This window comes from Rhincodon typus, chromosome 3 (genome assembly GCF_021869965.1).
Source record: "Rhincodon typus isolate 14 chromosome 3, sRhiTyp1.1, whole genome shotgun sequence".
Taxonomy (NCBI): Eukaryota; Metazoa; Chordata; class Chondrichthyes; order Orectolobiformes; family Rhincodontidae; genus Rhincodon; species Rhincodon typus.
Window position 1 is genome coordinate 96729161 of NC_063334.1, and position 17815 is coordinate 96746975.

Consider the following 17815-nt stretch of genomic DNA (forward strand, 5'->3'; position numbering starts at 1 on the left):
GGCCCGAAACGTCAGCCTCTCTGCTCCTATGATGCTGCTTGGCCTGCTGTGTTCATCCAGCCCCTGCACCTTGTTGTCTCGGATTCTCCAGCATCTGCAGTTCCTACTATCTCTGAGTAGGATAAACAGAACCTGTTTCTAGAGTACGACGTATGGTTAAGTGCTGGTCTGCAGCTGTTCGCAATCCATGTAAATGATTTGTATCTGGGGACCATTGGAATACCTAAATATTCTGATGACACCGATCTAGTTGGGAATATAAATTGTAAGGAGGATCCGAGGAGGCTTCAAGAGGACTTGTGAGGGCTGAGTGAGTGGGATAGGACATGATATTTGGAATTTAAAAAGTGTGAAGCCATTCATTTTGATAAAAAAATTGAAAAGTGGAATATATCTTAAATGTTAAGAGGTGTGAGTGTCCAAGTTACTTGATGTCCTTGTTTATTACTCCTTTAAAGTTAGCATGTCAGTGCAACGAATATTAAGAAAAGCATATGGTACACTGGCCTTCATTGCAAGGGGACTTGAGTACAGGAGCTATAATGCATATCTGTAGTTACAAAATAAGTCTCCATCTGACCTAACCTGGTATATTATGCACAGTTTTGGTATCCTTATCTAAGAAGGGATATAATTACCATTGAGGAAGTGTCAGATTAATCACCAGATTTAATCCCTGGAATGGTAGAATAGTTTTCTGAGGAGAGATTGAGGACTAGCTCTGTTTTCCCCAAATTTTACCATTGTAATCCAGGGCAAATATATCTGTAATAAGTTGTGCAACTTAAAGAACTTTGGCTCAGAGTCGGTGAGCTGGAGTCACAGTCACAGACAGGGGAAAATTACTGGGAGATTTTGTTCCAGGAAGCGGTCTGATTTTGTCAGTGGTCACAGACAGGAGGGATTGGAGGCAAGTGAGGTAGGTATCGAGAAGTGGGTATGAACGAGTAGGGGACATATTTTAAAATAAAGCTCTCTTATTTAAGATGGAAGGGAGCTACATTCCATGTAGCTTTTGCTGTTACTGCATGGACTTCTGAAGCCTGTGCATGGCACCAGCTTCTGCAATGAGCGACAATTCTTGGTAGAACCAGTTGGCATGTGTGGAACCACCAAGCGGCTCCATGGCTGAGTAGGTTAGAGGGAAAGTTGGAGATGGGAGGGGAGTTCTTTCAGCCAGCGAGCCATGAGTCTCAGGAAAATGCTTCTCCAGAGAATGGTGGAGGTGGAGTCAATTAATACCTTTAATGTAGAGATAGATTCTTGACCAAAAAGGAACTCAGGGGTTAGTGGAGCTGGGTAGAAGAGTGGAGTTGAGGCCACAATCAGAATAGCCATGATTTTGTTGAATAGCAGAGCAGACTAGAGGGACTAAATGGCCTACCTATGCTTCTAATTTAGATGTCCTTATGTTCAGCTTGCATTAACTTCCAGTCACCAATCTGTCTTCATTGCCTTGCACTGAATCTCTATCCTCCAACACATTTAAATCAAATTTCTCTGAAGGTTCTTCATTTGCCACATCTTGAACAGAACTGTAACTGAACTTTCCTCTATAATATCTCCTACCTTTAAGAAGTGCTGCCCTGTTGAATTTGGCGCCTGTCCATTTGGTTAAGTTCACCATGAGGATGACTGGATAAGTCTTCCAATACAAGTAATACTTTCACTGGAGAAATACTGAAATTTTAGTTGGACCTCAGATTTCAATTCGAAAGCAATCATTGACTATCACAAATAATCCAAAAGATTGAGGACAGCTGTAATTTGAAATACTTCTCAGCCAAATAAACTTCTTTACTGAAGTGGAAGTGTTTCAAAGTATCCCTTTATTAGGACTGTCAATGCTTCATTCCATTACAGATGTGGATAACCAGTTTTCCAAAATTGCCACTAAATAGATGCAGAGTATCATCCTTCTCTGGGGTGTGTAGTTAAATCAGAGGAAAACTTGATCAAAATGAAAGAGGATATTAATAAACCTGCAAAACATGTGTTTAATTCGGAAATTAATTTCAAGATAGGTAAGTGTGGGATGCCATGTGTTACTAAGAAGGATACAAAGACCACTTAACTTTATCTGATTTACTTATAAGGATATACAGACTTAATCGACTGGTACACTTATCTCTACAAAGCGGGGGAAGACCAAAGGATTAGCAGATGGGGTTCTTGAAGATAATGAAAGAGTTTGACTGGATTGACGTAGAGAAAATGTTTTCATTTGCTGGGGTCCAAAGCTGGTGATTATTAACATATGGTATTCACCAATATATTCAATAGGCAATTCAGGAGGGACCACCTTAAGCAGAGTGGTAAGAATGTGGAATGCACAGCTACAAGGAGTAGTTGAAGCAAATAACACAGACGCATTTCAGGGAAGTTTGATAAATGCATGAAGGACAAAGAAGTAAAGGTTTAAATGGAAAGGAGTGGGAGTAAACTTGCACGAGTGCTGAGATGGGTAGATTAGTCTGAATAGCCTATTTCTGTGCTGTTGACTCAGTGCAATTAATCACACCATTTCCAGGTTACAGACGCAAGAATAAAGCATTCATAGAAATACTCGAATACCAGAAAGGCATTTATATGCAAAGCAGGATTGATGAAAACATGATATTGTGTTTTGGATTTGTAGGTAGATTGCTTTTGAAGTCCAAAAGGAATAATTTCCTTTTATGTACTCCCAATGAGATATCAGTACAATGGGAAGTGATGTGACTGTCAATATTGTATGTAAGACAACAAGGCATAGAGCTGGATGAACATAGCAGGCCAAGCAGCATCATAGGAGCAGGAAGGCTGACGTTTCACGCCTAGACCCTTCATCAGAAATGGGGGAGGGGAACGCGGAGGCGGATAGAAGATGGATAGAGGAGAAGATAGGTGGAGAGGAGACAGACAGGTCAGAGAGGCGGGGATGGAGCCAGTAAAGGTGAGTGTAGGTGTGAAGGTAGGGAGGAGATAGGTCAGTCCAGAGAGGACGGACAGGTCAAGGGGGCGGGATGAGGTTAGTAGGTAGGAGATGGGGGTGGGGCTTGAGGTGGGAGGAGGGATAGGTGGGAGGAAGAACAGGTTAGGGAGGCGGGGACGAGCTGGGCTGGTTTTGGCATGCAGTAGGGGGAGGGGAGATTTTGAAGCTTGTGAAATCCGACCATCTCTAATATCTCTCTCTCCTTCCTGGACATTCCTACAGACAAAGGGGGTGGCCATGGGTACCCACATGGGCCCAAGCTATGCCTGCCTCTTTGTAGGTTACGTGGAACAATCCCTCTTCCGTAGCTACACTGGCCCTAAACCCCACCTCTTCCTCCGTTATATTGATGACTGTATCGGCACCGCCTCGTGCTCCCACGCAGAGCTCAAACAGTTCATCCACTTCACCAACACCTTCCACCCTAACCTTAAGTTCACCTGGACCATCTCTAATACCTCTCTCTCCTTCCTGGACCTCTCTGTCTCCATCTCTGGCAGCCGCCTAGAAACCGACATCCATTTCAAGCTCACCGACTCCCACAGCTACTGAGAATACACCTCCTCCCACCCACCTTCCTGCAAAAATGCCATCCCCTATTCTCAATTCCTTCACCTCTGCCGCATCTGCTCCCAGGATGAGGCATTCCACTCCCGTACATCTCAGATGTCCTCGCTTTTCAAGGACCGCAACATCCCCCCCTCAGTGGTCGAGAATGCCCTCGACCGTGTCTCCCGCATTTCCCGCAACTTATCCACCATACTCCCTCCCTGCAATAACCACCCAAAAAAGGATCCCCCTCGTCCTCACGTACCACCCCACCAACCTCCGGATCCAACGCATCATCCTCCGACACTTCCGCCATCTGCAATCCAACCCCACCACCAAAGACATTTTTCCCTCCCCACCCTTATCTGCTTTCCGGAGGGACCACTCTCTCCGTGACTCCCTTGTCTGCTCCACACTCCCCTCCAGCCCCACCACACCTGGCACTCCCTGCAACCACAGGAAGTGCTACACCTGCCCCTACACCTCCCCCCTCACTCCCATCCCAGGCCCCAAGAAGACTTTCCACATCAAGCAGATGTTCACCTGCACATCTGCTAATGTGGTATACTGTATACGCTGTTCCCGTTGTGGCCTCCTCTACATCGGGGAAACCAAGCAGAGGCTTGGGGACTGCTTTGCAGAACACCTACGCTCGGCTCGCACTAAACAACTGCACCTCCCAGTCGCAAAACATTTCAACTCCCCCTCCCATTCCTCAGACGACATGTCCATCCTGGGCCTCCTGCAGTGCCACAGCGATGCCACCCGAAGGTTACAGGAACAGCAACTCATATTCCGCTTGGGAACCCTGCAGCCCAATGGTATCAATGTGGATTTCACAAGCTTCAAAATCTCCCCTCCCCCTACCGCATCCCAAAACCAGCCCAGCTCATCCCCGCCTCCCTAACCTGTCCTTCCTCCCATCTATCCCCTCTTCCCACCTCAAGCCCCATCCCCATCTCCTACCTACTAACCTCATCCTGCCCCCTTGACCTGTCCGTCCTCCCTGGACTGACCTATCTCCTCCTTACCTCTCCACCTACACTCACCTTTACTGGATCCATCCTCGCCTCTCTGACCTGTCTGTCTCCTCTCCACCTATCTTCTCCTCTATCCATCTTCTATCCGCCTCACCCTCTCTCCCTATTTGTTTTAGAACCCCTTTCCACTCCCCCATTTCTGAAGAAGGGTCTAGGCCCGAAACATCAGCCTTCCTGCTCCTATGATGCTGCTTGGCCTGCTGTGTTCATTCAGCTCTATGCCTTGTTGTCTCAGATTCTCCAGCATCTGCAGTTCCTACTATCTCTAATATTATATGTAACTTAGCTGGAAAAATTAAGTCTCCCCATCATAAAGTTAAGAATGATAGGTTCATTATAGGATGAAACTGAAAAGATTCAAAAGATAGATGGTTAAACCATGGAGAATGTGGCTCCAGCCTGTAAAAAAAACAGCGGAGTAAAAGAACTACAAATAATGTGAGAAGTGAATAAAGAAGAAACTGAAACAGGAGGAAATGCAGTGAACAATGAAAGAAAGATGATTAGAAAGAACTACTGAATAAAAAGAAAGGTTTTTTTTTGCCAATGTTGAAGCTGGATGTAATCCACATGGCTAGCACAATGAAGAATGGAAAGATATCCTTTGGATTATGGGTTGGACCTTTGTCACCTATCCAGCTTTTCATTGTGGAAGGAACATTCCTTCAGAATTTCATGGGTTAGCAGTGAAATCATTATCTTGCTTCAACAATGAGCAGTCAGGAGGTTTCACATTCTGCCAAATCCTCCCTTCTTTATTTGTGTGTGTCTGATACATGCCTGCTACGACCTGGTATAAGAAGAACAGTGCTTAATTGAAGCTTGGCACATTCTTTAAATTCCTTGGTGAGTTACATTTGTGCTCGAGTACCTCATTTATTTGTCATCATTTTAAACAGCTCAGAAAATCCACTTGAGCTGCTGTTCAAATCCACTGCACTAGCAGTAATCAACATTCTCAAAGTAGACTGCTTACACAAATAGCTAGCAAAATAACAAAACTGGCTAAAAATAAAATACCAAATACAATTTCTCTAAAGCCATTACATGAAAATAATGTTCTGTAGATTAACCATTGAAAAAGAATGAATCAAATTAAAGCACGGAGGCAGATGAGGGATTCAGTAAAATAAAGTACGTGGCTTTGATTATCACAATAGTTTGAAACCTGGTTTAAACACTGTTATTGTCTCCTGTGCCTGTTTATTGCAAAGCTACATCTTGAGCCCTGTTCAGATTCTGAACCAGCCACACATCACCTGGGAGAAGGAAATCACTCTATTTTCTATTCCTGCTGAAGGCAGTGAACTTACACAGCACCTTCGATCAAGCTAGTACCTCTATCAAGAGTCATTCAGCATTTATTGATCTGAAGACAGTCATTTAAAATAAAATCAATGGTGCATTAGTGTGGAGTAAATATTTCATAACATAAGAGGATTACAAATATTAATCATAGCCTTCATTAAGCTCAGTTAATAAACTTGTGTTCCTTGCAATTTATTTGAATGTCATTGTATAAAAAGGAACATATTGGCTTACAGCTACTGCTGCTCTCAAAGGAAAGGTGCATGGGGAATTTGCACCCAGAATGTGCTTTCTTCCTTAACTCAAAGAAGACTAAACTGTCAGGATGGGCGAGTAAGGGAAAAGGTGACTACCAATCCTTACAAACTATACATACTCGCTTTCTTTTTCAATGTGTAATAAATTTGTTACTGCCAGCCAGGCCAGGAGTTCCCTTGGTTGTCATAAGCAACAATAGGGGAAATATCACTCCCAGTTCCTGTTCGTGTTTCTGTTTACTGAAAATGGATCATGCTGGAAACAGCAGCCTTCTAAACATTGGAAGCAAATGGAATCATGCTCATTCTGAGTCCTCACAGTCAAGCATCATATCAGCATTTATGCTTTAAGTTTGTAGGTTAAGCCACTTTAGATTACTCACGGGTTTTGGTATCGGGAAACCATCTCCAAAATACTGGAGTTTTTGAGGAAGTAACTGGTAGAATAGATAATGAAGAACTAGTGGATGTGGTGCAATTGCATTTTAGGAAGACGTTTGATGAGGTCCCACATAAGAGACTAGTGGGTAGAATTAAAGCACGTGGGATTAGGGGTAATGTATTTTGGATTTGATTGACAGATAGGAAAAAGAGAGACAGAACAAGTGGGGTTTTTACCAGGTGACAGGCTAATGGTACACAGCTGGGATCGGTATTTGGGTCCCAGGAATTCATGATATATATAAATGAGGGAATCAATATTTCCAGGTGGGCGGCATGGTGGCACGATGGTTAGCACTGCTGCCTCACAGCGCCAGGGACCCGGGTTCAATTCCACCCTTGGGCGACTGTGTGGAGTTTGTACATTCTCCCCGTGTCTGCATGGGATTCCTCTGGGTACTCCAGTTTCCTCCCACAGTCCAAAGATGTGCAGGTTAGGTGGATTGGCTATGCTAAATTGCTGTAGTGTTCAGGGGTCTGTAGATTAGGTGGGTTATAGGGAGATGGGTCTGGGTGGGATACTCCAAGGGTCGGTGTGGACTTGTTGGGCCGAAGGGCCTGTTTCCACACTGTAGGGATTCTATGAGGTGTGTTGATGGCACAGAACTGGATAGGATTGTGAGTTGTGAGTAGTAATGAGGATGCAGAAAAGCTTCAGGGTGATTTAGACAAGTTGAGTGTGGGCATATGCATGGCAGTTGCAGTGTTATGTGGATAAATGTGAAGCTATAGACTTCAGTGTGAAAATCAGAACAGCAAAATTATTTAAGTAATGTTATATCAGGAAATGTAGACATGCAAAGTGAACTGGGTATCCTTGACACCAGTTAATAATGCAAACAGGCAGGTACTGCAAGTAATTAGGAAGGAAATTGGTATGTTGGCCTTCATTGTAAGAATATTTGAGTTCAGAAGTATAGTCATTTTATTTCAGTTATGGAGGGCCCAGATGAGACCAAACCTGGAGTATTGTGTGCAGTTTAGGTCTCCTTAGCTAAGAGAAGATATATTTTCAAAGACGGAGTGCAGTGAGGGTTCACTAAGCTGATAGGAGGAATGGCAGGACTGTTATATGAGGAGAGTTTGGTCAAATGGGCCTGTTTTCACTAGAGTTTAGAAATGTGAGTGGGGATCTGATTGAAATAGCATTAAATTCTAACAGGCTAGATGCAGGAAACATGTTTACCCTAGTTAGGGAAGTCTAGAACCAGAAGCCACCATTTCAGGATCTAGGGTGAGCCACTTAGAACTGAAATGAGGAAACACTTCGTCACTTATAGAATGTATTATCCTGTGGAATTCACTACCATAGAAGGCTGTGAAGGCCAAGTCACTGAGTATATTCAAAAAGGAGACTGATAATTTTTTCGCTATTTAAGGCATCGAGTAATATGGAGAGAATGTGGTGCAATGATCATTCTGAGTGCTACTCCTGCTTCTGATTTCCACGGTTTCAAAGGGCAGCAATTTTGGGACGAGAGATGAGAGCAAAGTATTAGTTTCTCTGCAAGAAGAAGACTATTGGGTTCATTACAAAAATGTGGAAACATGCTTCCAATATATATGCATCCAATATATATGAAAAACATTGTTCTCTAGGAATGTTATGATGATACTTATTCATTTCTAACCAAACACCAGTGAAACTAACCCAAAATTTAACCAATGAAACTACTTTTTCCATATTCATGTGGTGTCACACAGGTTCAGGTTCTAATGCAACAAGTTAGTCATTTAAATATTTGGTGTTCAAGCCACAAAGTAGGATAATCCAAAAGAATAGGATTGGTCTACAGTGCCCCAATGCTTATTTCCACTGTCTTGATTAATCAGCTACTCAGTGGGGCACCTCTTTCCTTTCAATATCTTTTCAATCAACTACTCCCCACTGAGTGTCCTTTCGTTACTGTTCCTACATTGTAGTTTCATTAATTAACAACTACTCAAGAAGAATTTATCCTTTCCTAAACCACTTTCAATTTACTGCTCTACTTATACTTCACAGTTTGAAACCAAGACAGGGAAGGGTTATGCTGCCTATCATTTGTAGTTGGTACTCTGTTTGTTCCCAGTGTTCTTATTAGATTATAATTTACAGTACACATTATGCTGTCCTTGATAGATTGCTACATATTTTGCACTGTAACATTTTTAACAGTAAAATTTTCTCCACATAACAACAATAAAAACCCAACATTTATACCTTTGAAATGTACGCAATCATCCTAGATTTTCACTTTGGTGCTTCCAACTGAAGCAATCACTGGCTACAAAGATAAACAAAACGCTCCAGTGCCACTTTAGATCTGACAGTGGGCAAACTGACATCTCAATTTGCAAGTGATGTGCTTTCAACTCAGCTCAGCTGGCCTGCATAATCCTCTTCCCGACATCAGGGAAAAGTCCAGCCAGGCTGCACTAATTGCATGGCCCAGAAATTTATCGTGGGAGCAATGCCAGCAATTATGTCAGAGCTGCACTCATGGATGGCTTCCTCCGCTGGGTGCCCTGCTCCAGTCAGAATGAACTTTCTTTAATTATGGACAATAGGTGATGTGCCCATTACCTGCACATCTGTCTGCCCTGTGGCGCTACAGGAATATACCCAGGCAGTTGAGTCAGCTTGTTAAACATCAAACTGCAAAATGTTGCTTTCCATGGACTGAAATCTTTCAGTAATTGGTGAACTACCTGAGGAAATCTAAACCAATTAAAATGTCATTCGCAACTATTTATTTCATGTCACTGTTAAAACATATAAATGAATCATTTGATAGGAGCATGATTGGTATTCTTAATCAACCTGTTCAGGGATGTTATGACACACCGCGGGAGCAGGTGGGACTTAAACCAGATCAGTAGGCCCAGACGTATAACACACGGCTGTGCCACAAGAGCCCTCTAACTGATTGAACGTTATAAGGTTAATGCAATCAGCAATATCTGAAGACTGTGGAACCTGAACCTCTGTCGAAGTGAGGGGTCATAGGAATGTCCAACCTGGGAAGATAGTCCAGAGTGTACACGAAAGAGAGTCATGTTAAAGGCATTATTCAAATTCGAGTTATTGCTGTTAGTGAGAGATTATCTAAGTAGTTCAAGGTTTAGTTTGAGTTATGTTCATGGAGGAATGAAGACATTTGCAGGTTTATATCCAATCAATAAATGGGCTTGGTAAAATCGGTTTTGCAGTTACTGTGCCAGTATTATGGAAGATGCTTGTCATTTCCTATTTCCTTGTGCTTATATAATATGGTCTGTCCTTCAGGTCACGATTTGAAAGAAAAAAGTCTTCCATTTGTATGGCATTTTCCTGACCACTGGACATTTCAAGGCACTTTACAGAAAATGAAATCCTTTTGCAAAACAGCCACTATTCTAAAAAACATAGCAATCAATTTGCACTAGTGAGCTCCCAAAAGCAGCAATGCTTTCCTGACTGGATAATGACATTTTTTCCTACATTTGGATCGAGGAATATATATTGACACTGGGGATAACTCTTCTTCCATAAAATAATGACACAGGATCCTTTACACACTCACATAGAGGTTGAAGGGGGCTTGGTTTTAATACTTTATCTCAAAGGCAGCACCTCTGACAGTACAATGATCCCTCTGAAGTGTTTGTCTAGATTTTTCAGCTCTCGTCCTAGGCTGGATCTTTAATCAAGAGCCCTGTGACTCACAGCCAAGACTGCTGCCAAGTAAGCCACACCTGACACTTGTACATATCTTACTGAAGACAAAACTAAAACTGTGCCCAAACTGCTCAGCATTGGCAACACATTCTGAATGTAGGATTAGTCATGCAATTTCCTGCATCACCCTGGTCTCCCAACATCAGGAGCAAATAATGATCAGGCCATAGTTTCATCCCCTCCCCCTTGCTGGAATACTCTTTTCACAAGCGTGTAACTTTGGGACCAATTAAAGAGACAAAGCATAGTGTGACTGACAGAGAGTGAAGTGTGGCGGTTCAGTTAATGTGGGAGTTCAAGAGTTAATCTCTTTGTTAGAATCTAGCAGTAATTGTTGCTAGTTATTTGATAATATCGACTATTTTGTAGGACTTTATTATAAAGGGCAGACAGTTAAGTCTCTTTTAGGGCTTAGGAGAGTAAAAGTAGTTTCTCCCAGTGGGCTGGGTTGCTGTAGTTTGGACAATTAACTGAGGCTAACAGTTTTAATTTTTGCAGTCTTGTTTTCCGAATTCATTTACACATCAGTGGGGGCAGGAGAACACCAAGGCCCAAGAGCTGGGAAATTATTAAGGAATTAACTGAGAAGCACTAAGCATAAGTAAAAGTCAAAGAATGAAAGAAGTAGATTAAAGTTAAGGCGAAGGAAGTACCTTAAGATCAAATAATTGGAAAGCGAGCAAGTAAGACAAAGTAAGTTTAAGTTTAAGTCATCGCAGTTGAGGTTAGCCAGGTGGAATGTGTGACCTGTCATATGTGGGAAGTCATGGGCTCTACTAGTATCTTCATAGGCCATGTATGCACAAAGTGCTCCCAACTGCAGAAATCTGAGCTCTGGTTTCCTGAGCTTGAGTAACGGTTGGTGAGTCTGTGGTACATCTATGAGGCTGAGAGTTAGGTGGATAACATGTTTACAGATGTGATCACACTGCAGCTCTTTTTTTTTCTTTATTCATTCATGGGATGAGGGCATCGCTGACCAGGCAGCATTTGTTGCCCATCCCTAATTGCCTAGACAGCAGTTAAGAGTCAACCACATTGTTGTGGGTCTGGAGTCACATGTAGGCCAGACCAGGTAAGGATGGCAGTTTCCCTCCCTAAAGGACATTAGTGAAGCAGATGGGTTTTTCTGACAATCGGCAACATATTCACGGTCATCATTAGATTCTTAATTCCAGATATTTATTGAATTCAAATTCCACCATCTGCCATAGCCGGATTTGAACCTGGGTCCCCAGAACATTATCTGGGTCTCTGAATTAACAGTCCAGCGATAATACCACAAGGCCATCACCCCCCCCAAGATGGAATGGGCTCAAGATGGAATGGGCGACTACAGATAGTTAAAGAGAAGCTGGCGGGAGTCTCCTGTGGTCCCGCTCAAAAATCAGTTTTCCATTTTGGAAGCTGAGGAGGGCATTGGTTCCTCATGGGAAAGCAGTACAGAGCCAAGTCTCTGACACCACAAGTGCCCTGAGAGGAGGAAGAAGAAAGCGGGAGCAATAGTGATAACGGATTCATCGGTTATGGAGACAGACGGTTGCTTTTGCAGCTGCAGATGGGACTCCAGGATGATGTGTTGCCTCCCTGGTTCCAAGGTCAGAAATGTTACTGAATGGTTACGAGGCATCCTGAAGAGTGAAGGTGAAAAGACCAGAGGTTGTGATACACAGTGGTACCACTATATAGGTAGAATAGGGATAAGGTCTTGCATCAAGAATTTAGCGAAGTAAGTAGTAGGCTAAAGAGCAATATCTCAAAGGTTATAATCCATAGATTACTCCCAGAACCTTGCACTGACAAGTATAGAAATAGGAGAAAAGGGCTGATGAATATGTGCCTCAAGAATTGGTACAAAAGGGAGGGCTTTCAATTCCTGAATCACTGTCAACCATTTCTGAACCTCTACAAGTAGGATGGACTGCAACCTGAACCAGAATGGAACTAACATTCTTGGGGGTGGGTTTGCTAGTGTTAATTTGGCAAGGGGATGGGGTGTTAGTACAATGTCAGCACAGCATTCTTTAGTAAAGGAACCAAGGCAGAGGCAGTTCAGTTCAGTTGAGTTTCAGGATGGTAAGGTGAGACTGGATGGCCTCTACTTTGAAGACAGGAGTATTATAGGCAAGACAGATAAGTTAAGGGTGTGGATTGATGCATGGAATTGCGATGTTGTTGTTATCATAGAGACATGGTTGAGGGAAGGGACAAGTCTGGCAAGTCAACATTCTGGGGTAAAGGATTGTTAGGCAGGACAGGGGAGAGGGTAAAAGAGGAGATTGCATTATTAGTTATGGAGTCAATTACTGCAGTAAAGAGGGACAATATCTTGGAAGGGTCTTCAAATAAAGCATTGTGGGTAGAGCTCAGGAATAAAAAGGGGGCACTTTTGGGAGTGAATTATAGGCCCCCAAACATTCAGCAGGGAATAGACGAGCAGATATGTAGACAATTCACAAAGGCATGTTAAAACAATAATAGGGTAATTATATTAGGGAATTTCAATTACCCCAATATGAATTGGGCTGATCATAGTGTAAAGGAATTAGAGGGGGCAGATTTCTTGAAATGCATGTCAACATGTCAATGGTCCAACAAGAACGTGCAGTGCTAGACTTAATTCTTGAGAATGGAGCTTGACTGGTGTTTGAGGAGGCAATGGGAGAGCATTTTAGTCATTGCAACCCCAAAGGAATGGAAAGAAGTGGTCTGACACAAAGAGTTTTGGATTGGGAGAAGGCAGATTTTATTAGAATGCAGGATCTGGCCAAAGTAGCAGCCACTTGTGGGTAAACCAGCAGCAGAACAGTGGAGTCATTCATAAAGGATTTGGGGAGAGTACAGGCCTAACATGACCCCATTAGAGTGAAATACAGGAGCCCAGAGAACCTGGATGTCTAAAAATATTCAGGACAGGACAAGCAGGAAAAGAAAGGCTTTTTAACAGGTACAAGGGGAGCAAATCAACAGGGGCCTCAGTGGAGTATAGAAAGTGCAGGGAGGAATCTTAAGGAAGCAATTAGGAGAGCAAAAGGAGGCATGAAAATGCACTGGAGGGTAAAATTAATGTGAATTTCAAGATATTCTATCAAGGGGAAAAGGATAACTAAAGAAAAAGTAGGGCTCATTAGAGACTGAGGGGCCAATCTGTGCGTGAAACTGCATGACATTGTCAAGTGTTGGATAAGTACTTCACATCTGTCTTGACTTTGGAGAAAGAAGGTGTAGTTCCTGATTTCAGGAAGAGAGACTGTGAATTGGAGCTTTTGGCAGCCTTAAATGTGAACAAATCTCAAAGGACAGTTGAGTTGTTTTCCAAACTGCTGTGGGAGATGAGGGAGGAAATTACAGGGGCTTTGTCCAAATGTTTAATTCCTCTCTGGTCAGGGGAAGTACTACCAGAGGACTGGAGAACAACTAACATGGTTCCACTTTTCAAGAAAGGTGGTAGGAATTACAGACCAGTGAGTCTGGGGAACAATTAAAGAAAATTTTGAAGAGAAAACTAATCTCCATTTAGAGAGGAAATGTTTGATTAGGGATAGTCAGATAGTTAGGGATAGTCATAGACATGAAGATTGGCTGGTTGGTTGACAGTGAGGAAGAATATCTGAGGTTACAGGAGGATACAGTCAGTTTGTCAGAGGGACATATCAGTGGCAAATGGAATTTAACCCTGACAAGTGTGAAGTGATGCACTTTGGAAGAAGGAATAAGACAATAGACCCTTCAATAAATGGCAGGACACTAGCAAGCTCAGAAGAACAGAGGTATTTTGGGATGCTTGTCTACAAACCTGAAAAGGTTACTAGGTTAAGAGGGCATTTGGGATACTTGCCTTAATCAGTCGTGGCATAGATTATAAGAGCGTCGAAGTTTATGTTGGAGCTGTACAAGACTTTGTTTTGGTCACAGCTGTGATACTGTGTGAAGTTCTGGTCTCTGCACTATAGGAAGGCTGTGATTGCACTGGAAAGGGTGCAGAAGAGATTCACCAGGGTATTGTCTGGGATGGAGTAGTTTAGCTATGAAGAGAGGCTGGGTGAGCTCAGGTTGTTTTCTTTGGAGCAGAGGAGGTTGGGGAGGGTGGATCTTGATAAAGGCGTATGAGATTGTGAAGAGCATGGACAGGTTGAATAGAAAGCAGCGATTCTTCTTAGTTAAAGGGTCAATAACAATGGGGCATAATTTTAAGGTGAAAGGTGGGAGGTTTAGAGGGAATTTGAGGAAATATTTTTTCACCCAGGGTGGTTGGAATCTAGAATGCACTGCATGAGAGAATAGTTGAGGCAGGAAACTTTGCAACCCTTGGAAAGTACTTGGATGAATGCTTGTTCATAACGTTCAATGCTCTGGGCCCAGTGTTGGAAAGTCAGACTAGTGTAGATTGTCTGATGCTTGCCGTTGTGTGCTCAACAGGCTAAAGAGCATCTTTGTATTGTACGATTCTATGATTCTAAAACAATGGATTGAAAGAAAGGTCATGTGACATCCTTACTTCTAATCCCTCTCCCTGTAACAACCTTTGCCTTCCAGTTGGATGTGTCCAGAAGTTGGGCAAGTTTCCACGACAGGAAAACAATGGACTGCAGTTTCGTGCCTATTTGGAGTCTGCAACTCAACAATAAAATGGCAATGATGCTGAACCTGAAAGTGGTTTAGGCCTCATGAGCACTGTGTTTGGTTGGCATCCCATTCTACATGCAAACCAAAAATCTCCACCTTAAATGTTTCAAAACAATAAAATTAGTACTTATCCATGCAACTCTGTTCGTAACACCTCCATAAAAATTTCTTTGCCTGTGTTTTGTTAAACTTGTCTTGAGTGAATGGCTGATGCTGCTCAAGCCACATTCGTTGTCCATCTCTAGTTGATCTCGGTAGATCTTGGCAGGGGAAGGTATTCCGCTTGAAATGAGGTGCTGTGGCTCCCACAAAGACATTAGGTCGGGAATTCATGAAAACTAACCTAGTAATAATGAAGGAATAGTGATAGATGTCCAAACTCAAAATGTTATATGAGTTAGAGTCATGCAGTCATACAGTCATACAGCATGGAAACAGATCCTTCGGTCCAACCAGTCCATGCCGAACATATTCCCGAACTACGTTAGTCTCAACAATAACAACAACAAAAACAGATGTTGTTGGAAAAGCTCAGCAAGTCTGCCAGCATCTGTGAAGAAAAAATTCAAGTTAATGTTTCGGGTCTGGTGACACCTCTTCAGAGGAAGGGTCACCGGTCCCAAAACGTTAACTCTGATTTTTTCTTTACAGGTGCTGCCAGAGCTGCTGAGCTTTTCCAACACTTCTGTTTTTGTTCCTGATTTTCAGCATCTGCAGTTCTTTCAGTTTCTAAACTAGTCCCACCTGCCTGCTCCTGACCCATATCCCTCCAAACCTTCCCTATTCATGTACCTATCCAAATGTCTTTCAAATGTTGTAATTGTACCCACATCCACCACTTCCTCCAGAAGTTCATACCATATGCAAACCACTCTCTGTGTTAAAAATTTGTCTCTCATTTCTTTTTTAAATTTCTCTCCTCTCACTTAAAAGTGTGTCCCCTAGTCTTGAAATCCCGCATCCTAGGGAAAATTTAACTACCATTAACTCTATCTATACCTGTCAATATTTTATAAACTTCTAAGAGGTCACCTCTCAACCTCCTATGTTCCAGTGAAAAAAGTCCTAGCCTATCCTTTCTTTATAACTCAAACCTTCCATACCTGCTAACATGCTGATAAATCTCTTCTGAACCCTCTCCAGCTTAATAATATCCTTCCTATAACTGGGTGACCGGAACTAGACACAGTATTCCAGAAGAGGGCTCACCAATATCCTGTACAACCTGAACATGATTTCTCAACTCCTATACTCAAAGGACTGAGCAATGAAGGAAGCATGCCAAATGCCTTTTTAGCCACCCTGTTTAAATGTGATGCAAACTCCAAAGAATTATGTACCTGCACCCCTACATCCCTCTGTTCTACAACACTACCCAAGGCCCTACCACTACCGTTGTTTGTTGTACCAAAATCCAATACTTTGCATTTATCCAGATTGAACTCTGGCTGCCATTTTTCAGCCCATTGACCCATTTGATCAAGATCCCTTTGTAATCTTAGAAAACCTTCTTCAGGGTCTACAAAGCCACCAGTTTTGGTGCCGTCCACAAACTCACTAACCATGTCTTCTATATTTCCATCCAAATCATTTATATAAATGACAAACAAAATAGGACCCAGAACCAACCCCTGTGGAACACCACTGGTGACAGGCGTCCAGTCTGAAAAGCAACCCTCCATCATCACTCTCTCTCTCCTGCCATTAAGCCAATTATGTATCCAAATGGCAAGCTCACCTGAATCCCATGTGGTCTAACTTTACTAATTATTCTACCAATCGGTAATTGTCAAAGGCTTTACTAAAATCCAAATATACAACGTCAAATGCTCTTTTTGGTAACTTTTTAATAACTTTCTCAAAAACTCAATCAAGTTTGTGAGACAAGATTTTCCTTGCACACAACCATGCTGACTATCCCTCATCAATTTTGCCTGTCTAAATATCCATAAATCCTGTCTTTTCTCATCACCTTCAACAGTTACCCATACTATAAAGTCAGACTCACAGGGTAAATAGTTCCCCAGTTTCTCCTTACAATCTTTCTCAAAGAAAGGTACAACATTAACCACCCTCCAGTCATCAAGCACCTCACCTGTAGTTGTAGATGATGCAAATGTTTCTGCAAGGGGTCTCGGAATTTCCCACCTTACTTCCAACAACATTCTGGGATACATTAGATCATGTTGAAGGAAAAACTGCACATAAAAGTGCTCCAACAACAATTCTGCTCTTGTAGCTCTTGGTGGTAGAGACTATAGGGGTTCTATCAAAATGACATTACTGAGTTAATGTATTCTATACGCAGTCAGTTGATAGTAGTCAAATAGAGGGAATGGATCCAACATCAAACGTACTGACTTAGCGACCTATTCTGACCTGAAAAGTGTCGAAGGTGTTTGAATTTTGTTACACTGTACACATCTCAATAAGTAATGACTATTTTAGGGGTTTTTTTTATCAACCTGTCTGGGGATATTAATACATACCTCTAGAGCCAGTGGGACATGAGTGCAGGTCTTGTGGCCCAGAGGTAGGGACACTGCCACTGTGCTGCAAGAACGAAGGCTAATATATCATGAGTCAACAGGCAAGCTGTGAAAATTGTTTGATGCTAGGATGACACTGAGAATATGCAAAGGTATTGCATCTGTCATGAACATGATACAAATATCCTGGAGTAGCTTGAGTCTTTGTTATGTTAGGAATGTATGCTGTTCTGTCCTAACCTGCTTTCATTTATCTGGAATTTCCTTTACTACCCTTCACCAATTAACCAGTTCACTTTAATGATATCAGAGATAGTGGGAACTGCAGATGCTGGAGAATCTGAGATAACAAGGTGTAGAGCTGGATGAACACAGCAGGCCAAGCAGCATCATAGGAGCAGGAAGACTGAAGTTTCGGGCCTAGACCCTTC